Source organism: Garra rufa, chromosome 7 (assembly GCF_049309525.1).
Source record: "Garra rufa chromosome 7, GarRuf1.0, whole genome shotgun sequence".
Lineage (NCBI taxonomy): Eukaryota > Metazoa > Chordata > Actinopteri > Cypriniformes > Cyprinidae > Garra > Garra rufa.
In genome coordinates, this window is record NC_133367.1 from 33969343 (window position 1) to 33983982 (window position 14640).

Here is a 14640-nt window from a genome sequence, read left to right on the forward strand (position 1 = left end):
AGGGTGCACAAAAGCCACTGAAATTTGACAAACTGGTTTTAACGCCCTTATTTGTAAGTTACTTTGGATAAAACTCTCTACTAGGAAATTTCCGTGATGCATTATTCTCACGTTTAGCCTCTCATACTGGATATTACGCAAATTAGGAAACACCCAGTTTTGACTATGCTACAAGTAATATGAATATGGGTTACGTTTACATGGTACAGCTGGTAAAATGAACTCTCACAAGGTTCCACATTTCTGAGCGGTGTAATTCTATACGAGATATTTGATCTAATAAGTGACTATATGTGACCCTGGACCACAAAACCAGTCTTAAGTCGCTGGGGTATATTTGTAGTAATAGCCTAAATACATAGTATGGGTCAAAATTATTGATTTTTCTTTTATGCCAAAAATCATTAGGAAATTAAGTAAAGATCATGTTCCATGAAGATTTTTTGTAAAATTCCTGCTGCAAACATATCAAAATGTAATTTTTGATTAGTAATATGCATTGTTAAGAGCTCAATTTGGACAACTTTAAAGGTGATTTTCTCAGTATTTAGATTTTTTTGCACCCTCAGATTCCAGATTTTCAAATAGTTGTATCTCGGCCAAATATTGTCCTATCCTAACAAACCATACATCAATAGAAAGCTTATTTATTGAGCTTTCATATGATGTATACATCTCAGTTTTGTAAAATTTAACCTTATGACTGGTTTTGTGGTCCAGGGTCACATATAGTTTTGGACGAAAAAAAAAACTTACTGTTTGAGTGGGCGGTAGGCCAACCCATCACGTGGGTTTCAACAAAAAACAATTGGCTCCATTGGCTTTGGGATTAGAGAATGAACTCTGTGACCAACAAAAGATTATGGTGTTTAGTCATTTTCTAAATGTAATCTCTACAAACGAACACAACCATTACAAAAAAGTCTCCAAATACAGCCACCGTATTTCCGGTCATCATTCTTGCAGCACCTGAATGCGAGACTACAGGCTATCTCTCAGTCTCAACAATACGCTGACCCTTTTCTGAAGACAAATAGCTCCATCAAGTGGTCACACAATAACATTAACACAACATGCAAAGGACCACATTTATGCCACACGTAATTATTTTCAACGTGGTTTACTAAAGATTTAGATTAAAGATTTTCACCCAGCTGACATGAAATGCATAAAAAAGTAATTTTACAAGGAAACCTTCGATGGTTAAAGATTTTTACCACTTCGTTTTGACAGAAAACGACATTCATTCATCAAATGAAACACATCCAGACGTTCGTGTTTAAATGCTGCTCCCTGCTGGTGACTGTTATGAACTACTTCAAGTAAAGCTCGTTGACTGAATCACCAGAGCTGTTCACATACTGGAGGTATAGAGCCTATTAATTAAACGAATGGACCACAATAGAGCACTGAATACTGGAAGCTTTTAGTAGGTTTAACTATAGTTTTTTTTTTATACATGACAAGTTGGAGATGACAAATTGTAGTATACAGCACTGGAATGGAAAAGACCAACACATTGAAGCCGTTTGTCAAGATTAAGTATTTGAAATTACTAATAAAAGATAACAATGGTATTAAAAAAGAAGATAGTAATGCGCATTCACGTTAAACCAATTACTACAACTGCAATAGTTAATAGTATAAATGATTACTTTATAGAGGGTTTGCACTTACATCACGATTTGGTCAGTTACCCGGATGCGCGGCCATACTGGCGATTCTCGGATGTAAACAGCATGGATTGCACACTTAGGCCCGGTTTCACAGACAGGGTTTAGATTATGCCAGGATTAGCAGATAGTTCAATTAGGATATTTAAGTAATTTTTATAAACATGCTTAGAAAAAACATTACTGGTGTGCATCTTGAGACAAAACAAAGACACCGATATATTTTTAGATCAGTCAGTGCAAGTTTCTTTCAGTTCAAACAGCTCAGACTTACATTTTAGTCTAGGACTAGGCTTAAGCCTTGTCTGTGAAACCGGGCCATAATGTACAACTGAATATGTTGTTCTGCTAATTTATGCTGTCTAAACCACGGGCAAAAAAACGTGTGGAAGCTGCTAAATCATACAGAGCAGGACTTAGTAAGCAGGAAAGAGCACAATATTTTGACAAACTATGTGCCAAAAATTTGAATATCGAGGGAAAGTCAATTTATTTCAATAATTTGTTTCAAAAAGTGAAACTTGTATGTTATATTAGTTCACTACACACAAAGTGAAATATTTCAAGCCTTTATTTGTTTCATTTTTAATGATTATAGATTAAAGATTTAAAAAAAATCCAGTATTTCACAAAATTAGAATATCATGACAAAGTTCAACATTGTAGGCTCCCTGTGACCCAATCTAGTCAGCTAATTAATACACCTGCAAATGTTTCCTCAGCCTTTAAATTGTCTCAGTCTGGCTTAGTAGGCTTCAGAATCATGGGGAAGACTGCTGACTTGACAGTTGTGCAGAAGACCATTATTGACAATCTCCATAAGGAGGAAAAGTCTCAAAAGGCAATTGCAAAAGAAGCTGGACACTCACAGAGCACAGTATCGAAGTATATTAACAGAGTGTTAAGAGGAAGGGAAAAATGTGGCCGGAAAAGGTGCACAAGTGACAGGGATGACCGTAGCCTTGAGAGGATTGTGAAGCAAGGGCGGTTCAGAAATCTGGGGGAGCTTCATAAGGAGTGGACTGAGGCTGGTGTCAGAGCATCAAGAACCACCACATACAGACGTCTGCATGATATGGGCTACAGCTGTAGAATTCCATGCTAAGGAGAAAAAGTACTGGTCTGTTGCCCAGTGGTCCCAAGTCCTGTTTTCAGATGAAAGCGAATTTTGCATTTCATTTGGAAATCAAGGTCCCAGAGTCTGGAGGAAGACTGGAGAGGCACAAAAGTCAAGCTGCTTAAAGTCCAGTGTGAAGTTTCCACAGTCAGTGATGGTTTGGGGAGACATGTCATCTGCTGGTGTGGGTCCATTGTCTTTTCTCAAGTCCACAGTCAACGCAGCTGTCTACCAGGAAATTTTAGAGCACTTCATGCTTCCTGCTGCCGACAAGCATTTTGGAGATGATGATTTTATTTTCCAGCAGGAGTTGGCACCTGCCCACAAAGCCAAAACTACCAGTAGCTGGTTTAATAGCCATGGAATAACTGTACTTGATTGGCCGGCAAACTCGTCTGACTTAAACCCCATTGAAAATCTAATGAGGAAGATGAGGGAACAGAGACCCCGAAATGCAGCTGAAGCTGAAGGCCCATATCAAAGCAACTTGGGCTACCATAACACCACAAACTGTGTCAAAGGCTGATCGCCTCCATGCCCCGCCGCCTTGATGCTGGAATTAGTGCGAAAGGAGGCCCAACAAAGTACTGAGGACATAATACAGTACATTAACACACTTTTCAGAAGGCCAACATGTGTTTAAGATCCTTTTTTTTATTGGTCACATGAAATATTCTAATTTTGTGAAATACTGGATTTGTTTTTTGTTTTTGTTTTTGTCTTTAATCCATAATCATCAAAATTGAAACAAATAAAGGCTTGAAATATTTCACTTTGTTTGTAGTGAACTAATATAACATACAAGTTTCACTATTTGAAACAAATTATTGAAATAAATGGACTTTCCCTCGATATTCAAATGTTTTGGCACATACCTGTAAAGTTAACAGGTGGTAAAGATACGTAAAGCAATATTAATTAAGATAATAGCCCAAAATTTCACCTACCTGACCGGAAATTATAAGAACAAACACAAATGTTGTCAAGATTCTTACCCTGGAAAGCCTGGTTCAGTTTGGCCAACCACAAATGCCTTTTGTTCCTAAGACACAAAAGGCACACTTCTCCTTGATTTGTTATAACTTTTGGCTGTCTATAGCACTCCAAATGTTTTTTTGCCGGTCCGACTGATTAGTACAACCCAAAACATGACAATAATTGATCATTTTCAGCAGGAATAATCAGCAAAATATGTGAGTTTTGTTCGGTTCAGTGGCATTGTTTACACTGAGTGCCGCCAATATGGCCGATTGATGACGCGTTGTGAAAACACTCTATATTGTTTTTTTGTATATTAGTAGTCTCTTTCCTTTATGCTGTGTTATGGCGCTTTTCCACTACACAGTACCAGCTCGCCTAGCCTCGACTTGGCTCGACTCGACTCACCTCGACTCGGCTCTGTTTGGTTTTCCACTGTGTAAAAGTTGTACCTGTACCTCCACAATAGTACCTGGTTGTCATAGCGACGCTGCAAGAAACTGCCGTGATGTAATCTTCTACGCGACACACACCCGCTGTCTGCACCTCCTCGTTTGACCACGGCGTATTCTTCCGAGTTGCCATAATATGTAATGGATTGGATATGTCACGCAATCTCTGGCCAAACTTTTTAAAAATGCCGGGGTGATTCTGGATACTATTGCTGGCGCGTGCAATGATGACGCAGTGAATAGTGACGATTCTCTCTGACCAATCAGCAGTCTGCTGTGTTTTCACGTCACATTTTAGTATCGCCTCAGCTCGCCTCAGCTCGTTTGGAACCTCGCCGGAGGTGGTACGAAAAAAAGTACCTGGAAGCCGGTACAGGTACAACTTTTACACAGTGGAAAACCAAACAGAGCCGAGTCGAGTCGAGCTGAGGCGAGCTGGTACTGTGTAGTGGAAAAGCGCCATTAGATTGTTGGATAAGATCATCAGCATTCAAATAAAAAAATAAAATAAATAATAAATACTGTTCTCAGGACACCATCGAAGGAAAAAAATCTTGTCTTGAGAAACCTCATTTCCATTTCTCACGCTCTTTAACGGCACACTATCTGCAGCTTTCGTTTAGATATTTTAAGTCTAAACCTTTGAACTTTTCAATATCACTTTATATTTTACATCTGATAATAGCTTCACAGTTTATGCTTTCATAAACAACCGGCGCCTCTCTTGTGACTCCTCGTAACATTTTTTTTTTTAAACACAAACAAGCATCAGAAGCAAAAACTCAGTGTTTTTAAATCACACCCAAGTCTTTAAAAGTTTAAGCTTTAAACACAAAGGTCTTCATTAATGTCTTTAATTAAGCCAGTATGTCAACACACAGACTTCAAAGGAGGTGTGAAGTGCACACTAAAGTTCAAGTGCTAAAACACCTAAAACCTGTTTCATATATATCAGGGGTGTTTAGCCTGCTGAGACCTGAGTTGTTTTATAGCTACTAAGGATCGGAAAAGTGTGTTTGTGTTTTTGTCTTTTGTAGTCAAATCTAAACCACAAGCATTAACAGCTGAGAACATTCCATTCACGCACACACAAATATATGTGAACACATATACATAAAAAGTAAACATAATATAACATCATAAAACAATTAAAGGAGAACCAGAGGAGAACCAAACTGAACTCAGACCTGAAAATAAAATATTTACTCAAGAGGCCTTTTCACTCTTCGCTACTGACAGGCAACAGGAGGGGCTCGAGATTTCCATAACGCCTGTGGGTTCCCATGGCAAGCGACGAGGACATGTACATTGGATCTGTGGGAACGAAGGTAACCCTGAGGTCACAGGCTGGGGTGGGAGGGGGCCGTACTTCTGGCCGTGTCATCATCACCATCAGCTGTGTGCTCATGGACAGTGCGTACAATCATTTAACAAGATCACACACACATACAGAATGCAGTATTGATAATCAGCCGTGCCGCTCTCACATGCTCTGAAGGAGTGTGAACAAACACAGCTGTTCTCTGACGCCTCGGTAAAGTCCTGCTGCTGACACACACCTGCTGCAAACCTGTTTACTGGAAACTCAAATCACTGCTGTAAGCAAGAGAGTTTGTATTATATAATACACAACTGAATCCTTAATTAAATAATATATGCAAGCACATTTGAACAATTCCAAAATACAGTTTTAATACCTACTATTTATAATTTCTATGTGATCTAATGAGAGATATTCTGTTGGATCTGGTGTTACAGGAGCAGGGGGAAACTCTCCAGAGATGTAACTAGCTGTGTTTAGATGCGTGGGAAAGTGTGTGCGTGTGTTTGTGCAGATAAGGCACATAGTATGTGAAAAGCATGTGAGAGAGAGCGAGCGAGAGAGCATGTGAATGTGTTAGATCCGTTTGCTGTGTTTTAGCCAGGTGGTTCTATCATTACACATGCTCTTCTATTAATACAGCAGAGGGGAGACGTTTACAGTCAAGATAGTTACACGCTGACCTAAACTGAACCCAGACAGACGGGCAAACAGAGAGAGATGGGTTTTACAAACAGAAAGAAAGAGTGGAAATGAGACCGAGAACAGGAATGGAAGGCATTTGAGAGCTATATAGACACCAAATAGGCAACACTGATTATTATTATTATTTGGTTTAGCCTCATTTGCCCTCTTCCCAGCATGCACCAGTGTATGAATAATTAATTTGGATTTACTCATCATATTTAGTAGCGTACTGCCTTGTCATGCTGGAGTTAGACTGTTTAAAATAATTGGTTAGATTTAAGAAAATTAATCTGAATAATTATTAGAAAATGTTTTTTAAGATATCTTATGTTCACCTAGGCTATTGCTGTCAGTCGATTAAAATAATAATTACCTAATCACACTTTTTTTCTGAAATTAATCGCAGTTAATCCCACCTAACATTAAGTTTTTAAATATACTTTTATGTTGCAATTATTTCACATTTAATCTTTAGATTAGTGTATAAACAACATAAAGACAGTATATGTATTAGTGCTGTCAATCGATAAAAACAATAATTAATCACATTTCTCTGAAATTAATCGTGATTAATCACGAATAATCACAATTAATCCTACTGAACATTAAAGTTTTTAAATATACTTTTATATTGCAATTATTTCACATTCATTCTTCTAATTAATGTAGAAACAACATAAAGATAGTATATATTAATGCAGTCAATCTATAAAAAAAAACAATGAATCACACTTTTTTCTGAAATTAATCGTGATTAATCACGAATAATCGCAATTAATCCCACCGAACATTAAAGTTTTTAAATATAGTTTTATATTGCAATAATTTCACATTCAATCTTAAAATTAATGTAGAAATAACATAAAAACAGTATATATGTATTAGTGCTGTCAATCGATAAAAAATTGATTAATCACACATTTTTCTGAAATTATTCGCGATTAATCACGATTAATCACAATTAATCCCACCGAACATTAAAATTTTTACCTATACTTTTATATTGCAAAAATGTCACATTCAATCTTATAACATAAAGACAGCATATATGCATTAGTACTGTCAACTAATTAAAAAAAAATCACATTTTTCTGAAATTAATCGCGATTAATCACAAATATTCGCAATTAATCCCACCGAACATTAAAGTTTTTAAATATACTTTTATATTGCAATAATTTCACATTCAATCTTAAAATTAATTTAGAAAAAACATAAAGACTGTATATATGTATTAGTGCTGTCAATCGATTTTAAAAATAATTAATCACATTTGATTCTGAAATTAATTGCAATTAATCGTGAATAATCACAGTTAATCCCACCCAACATTAAAGTTTTTAAATATAGTTTTATATTGCAATAATTTCACATTCAATCTTAAAATTAATGTAGAACTAACATAAAGACAGTATATATGTATTAGTGCTGTCAATCGATAAAAAAATTGATTAATCACACATTTTTCTGAAATTATTCACGATTAATCACACACACACACACACACACACACACACACACACACACACATATATATATATATATATATATATATATATATATATATACATACACACTGTAAAAAGTTTTCACCAGTTTCAACTTAAAAACCTAAGTTCAGCAGCTGCCTTAAAATTTTAAGTTAAATCAACTTAAGTCATTTCCACTCACAAGTTAAATCAAGTCATTTTTATTGTAATAAGTTAAAATGACTTGTAGTTTTAAGCTGATTTAACTTAAAGTTTTAAGGCAGCTGCTGAACTTAGGTTTTTAAGTTGAATCTGGTGAAAACGTTTTACAGTGTATACTATTTTATCTATGTATAACTTTTCAAAGCTGCATATATAACTTTCAGCTTCAGAGTATAACATGGATGTAAATCTGATTTATGATCAACAGCTGCTCTGCTGCTTTATGAAAAATACATATTGTAATCTAATCTAATGTATGTTAGATAAATATGTTATCAGAACCTATTTGCAACATAATACAAAATGGAAGTGTGTGATAAAGAAAACATTATCACTCCCAGAGAAAGTGTGTGTGTGTGTGTGTGTGTGTGTGTGTACTTCAGCGTTCCGGCTGCCTGACCTTCTCTATCTGATAAGTGAGTAAAGTCAACATAAAGGAGAAGAAGGATAAAACAGTCATGGGGGAGGAATGAAAAGTCATAATGAGAATTAAAGGAGAGAATTTTTAAAAATCTGGTTGAATGAGAAAGGAATAAAACAGAGAGAGGGGAAGTGTGTGAGCTGATTTGTTGGTTTCTATCAAGGCGGTATTTGGCCAAGGACCAGATGCTGTTTAACAGGCTCCCCTGAGGAACATGAACCAACACAAACACACACACACACACACACACACACACACACACACACACACACACACACACACACACACACACACACACACACACACACACACACACACACACACACACACACACACACACACACACACACACACACACACACACACATACACACACACACACACACACACACACACACACACACACACACACACACACACACACACACACACACACACAAACAAACAGAGCTGCATGCTGCAGGCCAGATTCCATTCAGCAATTTCACTTTTTCCATGAGAAAAAACAATGTAGCACCAAACAAAAGCTGGTGGTGTGAAACGACTTTAAGAGCAACTTACACTGTGTAAATACAGCTTTACGCATTCCCACAAGTTGTGAAAACCAACAACTCATTTCAACAAACATTTCAAACTAGCATTAGCAACAACCCTTTACCACAGTGGCTAGAATACCAACAAGAACCACACGGCTGAGAGCTGAGAGGGCAGATAGGTTGAGTCAGGATTTGAAAATATGAGTAAAGGAGGAGAGAGTGAGGGATTACAGAGAGTCAAGTCATTTCCGCTATGCTGAGGGGTCTGGCAGAGGTCAAAGACTTTAACACTGTTCCCGAACTTTTGATATCAACAGTTACACTACAGAGAGAGAGAGAGAGAAAGGCAACAAGCAGCCACGCTTTGAGTTTGAACCTCTGTTTCGGACATTTCACACTACAGTAGATATCAGATGTGACCAGATGATGGAGCTAAAAACACATTTTTTAAAGGGCTGCATCCTGTGTGTCAGTATTCACTACCAGTCAAAAGTTTTTGAACTGTAAGATTTTTAGTGTTTTTTTAAAGAAGTGTCTTCTGCTCACCAAGCCTGCATTTATTTGACCCAAAATACAGCAAAAACAGTACATTTTTTTTGTTTACAATTTAAAATAACTATTTTAACATTTCATTTATTCCTGTGATTCGATGCTGATGATACTTAAGAAATTATTTTAATATTCTGTTTTGCTGTTTAAAAAAAAAAACATTTAATATTATTAGGTTGAAAACAGCTGAGTAGACTTTTTCAGGTTTCTTTTTAACATCATAAATGTCTTTCCCCCTCAGTCGAGTCACTCCGACGTTACATGGGAACTCGCCTTGAGAGTCCAATCATCTCTGAGTCTTATACAACAGGCCAATGAAAATCGGCGAGTGGAATTTGCATGCCAAGCCACGCCCCCGTACATACGGGTATATAAGATGGCGGCTGCAATACACTCACTCAGCTTTTTGCTTTCAGAGCCTTCATGCTCGAGCCTTCATCTAATAGAAGAGTTCTTCAAGTCTCTCTTCTGGTGCGCTGCCAAATCTCTAAAAGATCTTCTAAAAGAAACTGTTTGGCAGCCACCAGCGATCCTCCTGCGGGCTGCTCAAGCCGCCCTGCATTCCAGCGAGCAAGCCCCGTCGAGTGCACAGCCGCCCCGCGGCTTCTCCCTGGGCAGACCGGGAGCTAAAAGAGTCAATTTCTCACGGCCGATTCAGACGTTCTTTTCAGAATGCCTTTTCGGCCATGCGCTTCAGGATGCGGTAGTTTCCTCTCCTCTGCGGACGGACATGAGCTCTGCCTCACGTGTCTAGGTTTTGAACACACTGAGGCAGCGCTCATGGATGGTTCATGCCCGCATTGCGAACGCATGACCATGGCCACGCTGAGGTCCCGCCGCTCGTTCGCGAGCCGGCTCCCCCCGGCTTCCTCCCGCGGTAAGTCGTTGAGCCGTCAATGCTTTTTGGCCACCGCGGCGAGATGCGGGGGGGACCTAAGAGTCACCGTGCAGAACGCACAGCCGGCTGAGAAAGCCCTGCGGTCTTCTGCACCACAGCGTGACCCCGTCGAGTTCCCGCAGCAGTACGCTTGCCCGCCCAGCGGGCTGAGCGTCTCCTTCGGTGCTCCTGCAGATGATGAGATGTCAATCGCAGCATCAGAGGGAGAGTCGGAGGGCGAGCCGGACGCCTCGGCGGTGTGACCCCCTCTCGAGGCGGTCGCTCCGTCTGACGCAGACGCCGAGCTTTCGGCTATGCTCCTCCGGGCCGCCAGGGGGATCGGTCTTGAGGTGCCCCCAGCACCTTCGGCCGATCCTTCTAGGCTTGATGATTGGTTCCTGGGGAGGGCGGTCCCCCCCGGTGCCCTTTTTCGCGGAGGTGCACGAGGAGCTGAGATGTCTGGAGTTGTTCAGACACAAGACAGCGGTTCCTCTCAAAACCTTTCAGAGGCTCCTGGGGCATATGGCAGCTGCAGCCGTGATGACACCGCTCGGCTTGCTTCATATGAGACCGCTTCAGCACTGATTACACGACCGAGTCCCGAGACGGGCATGGCACTGTGGCACACTCCGGATTGGCGTCTCCCCGCAGTGTCGCCGCCTATTCAGCCCGTGGTCAGACCCTGCCTTCCTTCAGGGCTGGAGAGCCCCTGGGACAGGTGTCCAGGCACATTGTGGTTTACACAGATGCCTCCACCACGGGTTGGGGTGCTGTATGCAACGGGCAGGCAGCTTCGGGCTCCTGGACAGGACCTCGACTGCAGTGGCATATCAATTGCCTCGAGTTGTTGGCAGTGCTCCTGGCCCTTCGTCGCTTCCGACCGACGTTGCGTCAGAAGCACGTGCTTGTTCGCACCGACAGCACTGCGACTGTGGCCTACATCAATCGCCAGGGCGGTCTCCGCTCTCCTCGCATGTCACAACTCGCCCGCCGTCTGCTCCTTTGGAGTCAAACGTGGCTGAAATCGCTACGTGCCATTCACATTCCCGGGGAACTCAACCGTGCAGCCGATCAGCTCTCACGGCAGTCCACCCTCCCTGGAGAATGGCGACTCTACCCCGAGACAGTCCAGCTGATTTGGAGCCATTTCGGCGAGGCCCAGATAGATCTGTTTGCCTCCCCCGAATCCTCCCACTGCCAGCAGTATTTTTCCCTCAGCAGGGATGCTCTGGCTCACAGCTGGCCTCCGGGGCTCAAGTAAGCCTTTACCCCAGTGAGCCTCCTTGCACAAACCCTGTGCAAGATCAGGGAGGACGAGGAGCAGGTTCTCCTGGTTGCGCCTTACTGGCCCACCCGGACCTGGTTCCCAGAATTCTTCCCTCGCGGCAGCCCCTCCCTGGAAAATCCCCTTGAGGAAAGACCTTCTCAGGGGATGGGCACAATTTGGTACCCACGTCCCGACCTCTGGAACCTGCATGTCTGGCTCCTGGACGGGACGCGTCAGACCTCGCCGGCCTTCCCCAGGCCGTGATTGACACGATCACTCAGTCACGAGCTCCCTCTACGAGGCAGGCTTACGCACTGAGGTGGGGTCTGTTCGTTGACTGGTGCTCAAGCTTTTTCTGTCGATGAATCGTGCCTAGAGTTTGGGTCCGGCGATTCTCACGTGATCCTGAGACCCCGGCCCGGTTATGTGCCCAAGGTTCCCACCACGCCTTTCCGCGATCAGGTGGAGGAGGCAGACCCAGCTTCTGCGCTGCTGTGTCCAGTCCGCGCCTTGCGTATCTACGTAGACCGTACTCTGCACTTCAGACGCACTGAGCAACTCTTTGTCTGCTTCGGAGGTCAGCAGAAAGGGAATGCTGTCTCCAAACAGAGGTTGGCTCATTGGGTGGTAGATGCCATCTCCCTGTCTTACTTGTACCAGGGACAACCGTGCCCCTTGGGTGTGCATGCCCACTCCACTCGGAGTGTTGCATCCTCCTATGCTTTGGCGCACGGCGCCTCTCTAGCAGACATCTGTAGAGCTGCCGGCTGGGCGATACCTAATACCTTCGCTAGGTTTTACAACCTCCGCGTAGAGGCCGTCTCCTCCCGTGTCTTAACATAGACATCAGGTGAGCGGGAGGACGGCTGGTGTCGGCTTGCTGCGCCATTCCCTCGTGGATCCGTGCGCTATTTCCAGTCGGTTCCCTCCGGTGAACCCTGGGTCCTCCATGCCCCGCAGTCAGGGCTAGATGCGGAGTAGTTCTGACTGTGTTCCTGCCTGGGTCTCCTTCGCCCCGCAGGTAGTGGCTTATTTATTCTTTCCAGCGGAGAAGACCGCTGTTTCCCTCGAATATCCCTAGCCTTATGGATATATTGAATTTTCTCTATTTCCACATGTGTAGAAAACTTCATGTGCTCCGCCCCCCAACCCGTGCTTCAGTTCTTCTGGCATCCCTGTGGGGCTCCCTTATTGGCCCCCAGGGCGTTGGAAAGGTTACGGTACATATCTGCCTGCTGGCACGTCCGCCTGCTGGCACGTGGGTCTGACGCCGACTCGTTCTGGCTCTTCAGCAAAAACCTGAGTGAGTGTATTGCAGCCGCCATCTTATATACCCGTATGTACGGGGGCGTGGCTTGGCATGCAAATTCCACTCGCCAATTTTCATTGGCCTGTTGTATAAGGCAGAGATGATTGGACTCAGGGCCGTGCACAAACCTTTTGAGGGGCATGTGCTGAAACTGAAAAAAGGGCACCCCCCCAACCCCTCCATCACCAAAAAAATAACACACAATAATATTCTTACATTATATTTAATTAGTATTAATAACTTTTACACAGATAATATATACATACATCAGCACATTCAGCAGATAGCCATAAAATCTAAATAAACATTTTTATAATATATTTTACCTAGCTGACAAGGATCACTTGGTTGCTTTGTGTCAAACTCAAATGCAGTTACACCGCGGGTTTTTTGACCAGCGAATGTGTGCAATTTGTCCATCATTAAAACGACGACATCACATTACGTCAACATCACACCGGTGTGGTCATGCATATGAACCTTTATAGACATACTAGTGTTTATTTCATAAAGACAACGTTTCATTTATTCAAACAACAAGATATTTTACCGTTACAAGACGAAGAAGTTCATCTGCTTCTGCTCTATGACTCTGACTGACGTGCTATAACGTAAGTTCGCGGCGCTCAGCGGTTCTAAGAGATGCGCTTTTTAATGCCTTTAATTGGTTAAATATTTGTTAAAAAGACAAACAGACGTAAAGGGTTATCAATAGCATTGATTTATAAAAAAATAAATAAAAAAAAATCCCCAAAAAAAGGGCACTTCCAAGTGTAATTACAAAAAGGGCATGTGCTCTGCACAGGTTGAGCCCTACCTGTGCACGTGACTGATTGGACTCTCAAGGCGAGTTCCCATGTAACGTCTCCGTTCCCTCCTTCAGGGAACGAGGGTTACCTACGTAACCTAGAGGTTATCATCACTTTTGATCAATTTAAAGCATCCTTGCTAATTAAAGTATTAATTTCTATTATTTATTTCCCCCAAAAATTAAAAATATACTGACTCAAAGCTTTTGAATGGTATAGTGTATAATGTTACAAAAGCTTTTTACTTCAGATAAATGCTGATCTTTGGATCTTTCTATTCACCAAAGAATCCTGATAAAAATGTGCTCAACTGTTTTAAATATGGATAATAATAATAATTTAAAAATGTTTTCTGAACAGCAAATCAGCATATTAGAATGATTTCTGAAGGATTGTGTGACACTGAAGACTGGAGTAATGATGCTGAAAATTTGCTTTGATGACAGGAAAAAAATACATTTTAAAATATATTCAGATAGGAAAGAGTTATTTTAAACAGTAAAAATATTTCAAAATTTGTTTTTGCTGAACTTTGGATCAAATAAATGCAATTGGTGATCAGAAGAGACTTCTTTAAAAAAAAAACATTAACAAATCTTACTGTTCAAAAACTTTTGACTCTGGTAGTGTACAGATATGATAATAATCTATATATTACGTTCAGAAGGGTCAGAAAGATTTTTGGAAATAAATTTAATCAGAGAGGACATTAAATTGATCAAAACAGGCAGTAAAGACTAAAAAGTTATATTGTTACTAAAGATTTATATTTTAAATAGATGCTTTATTTTTTATTATTATTAATGTTTAATAATCTAAGAATCCTGAAAAAAAAAACTTTCAATAATAATTAAAATAAGTTTTTTTTTCTTGAGCAGTAAATCTGCATATTAGAATGATTTTTGAAGGATCATGTGACACTGAAGACTGGCGTAACAATTTCGATTTATAAT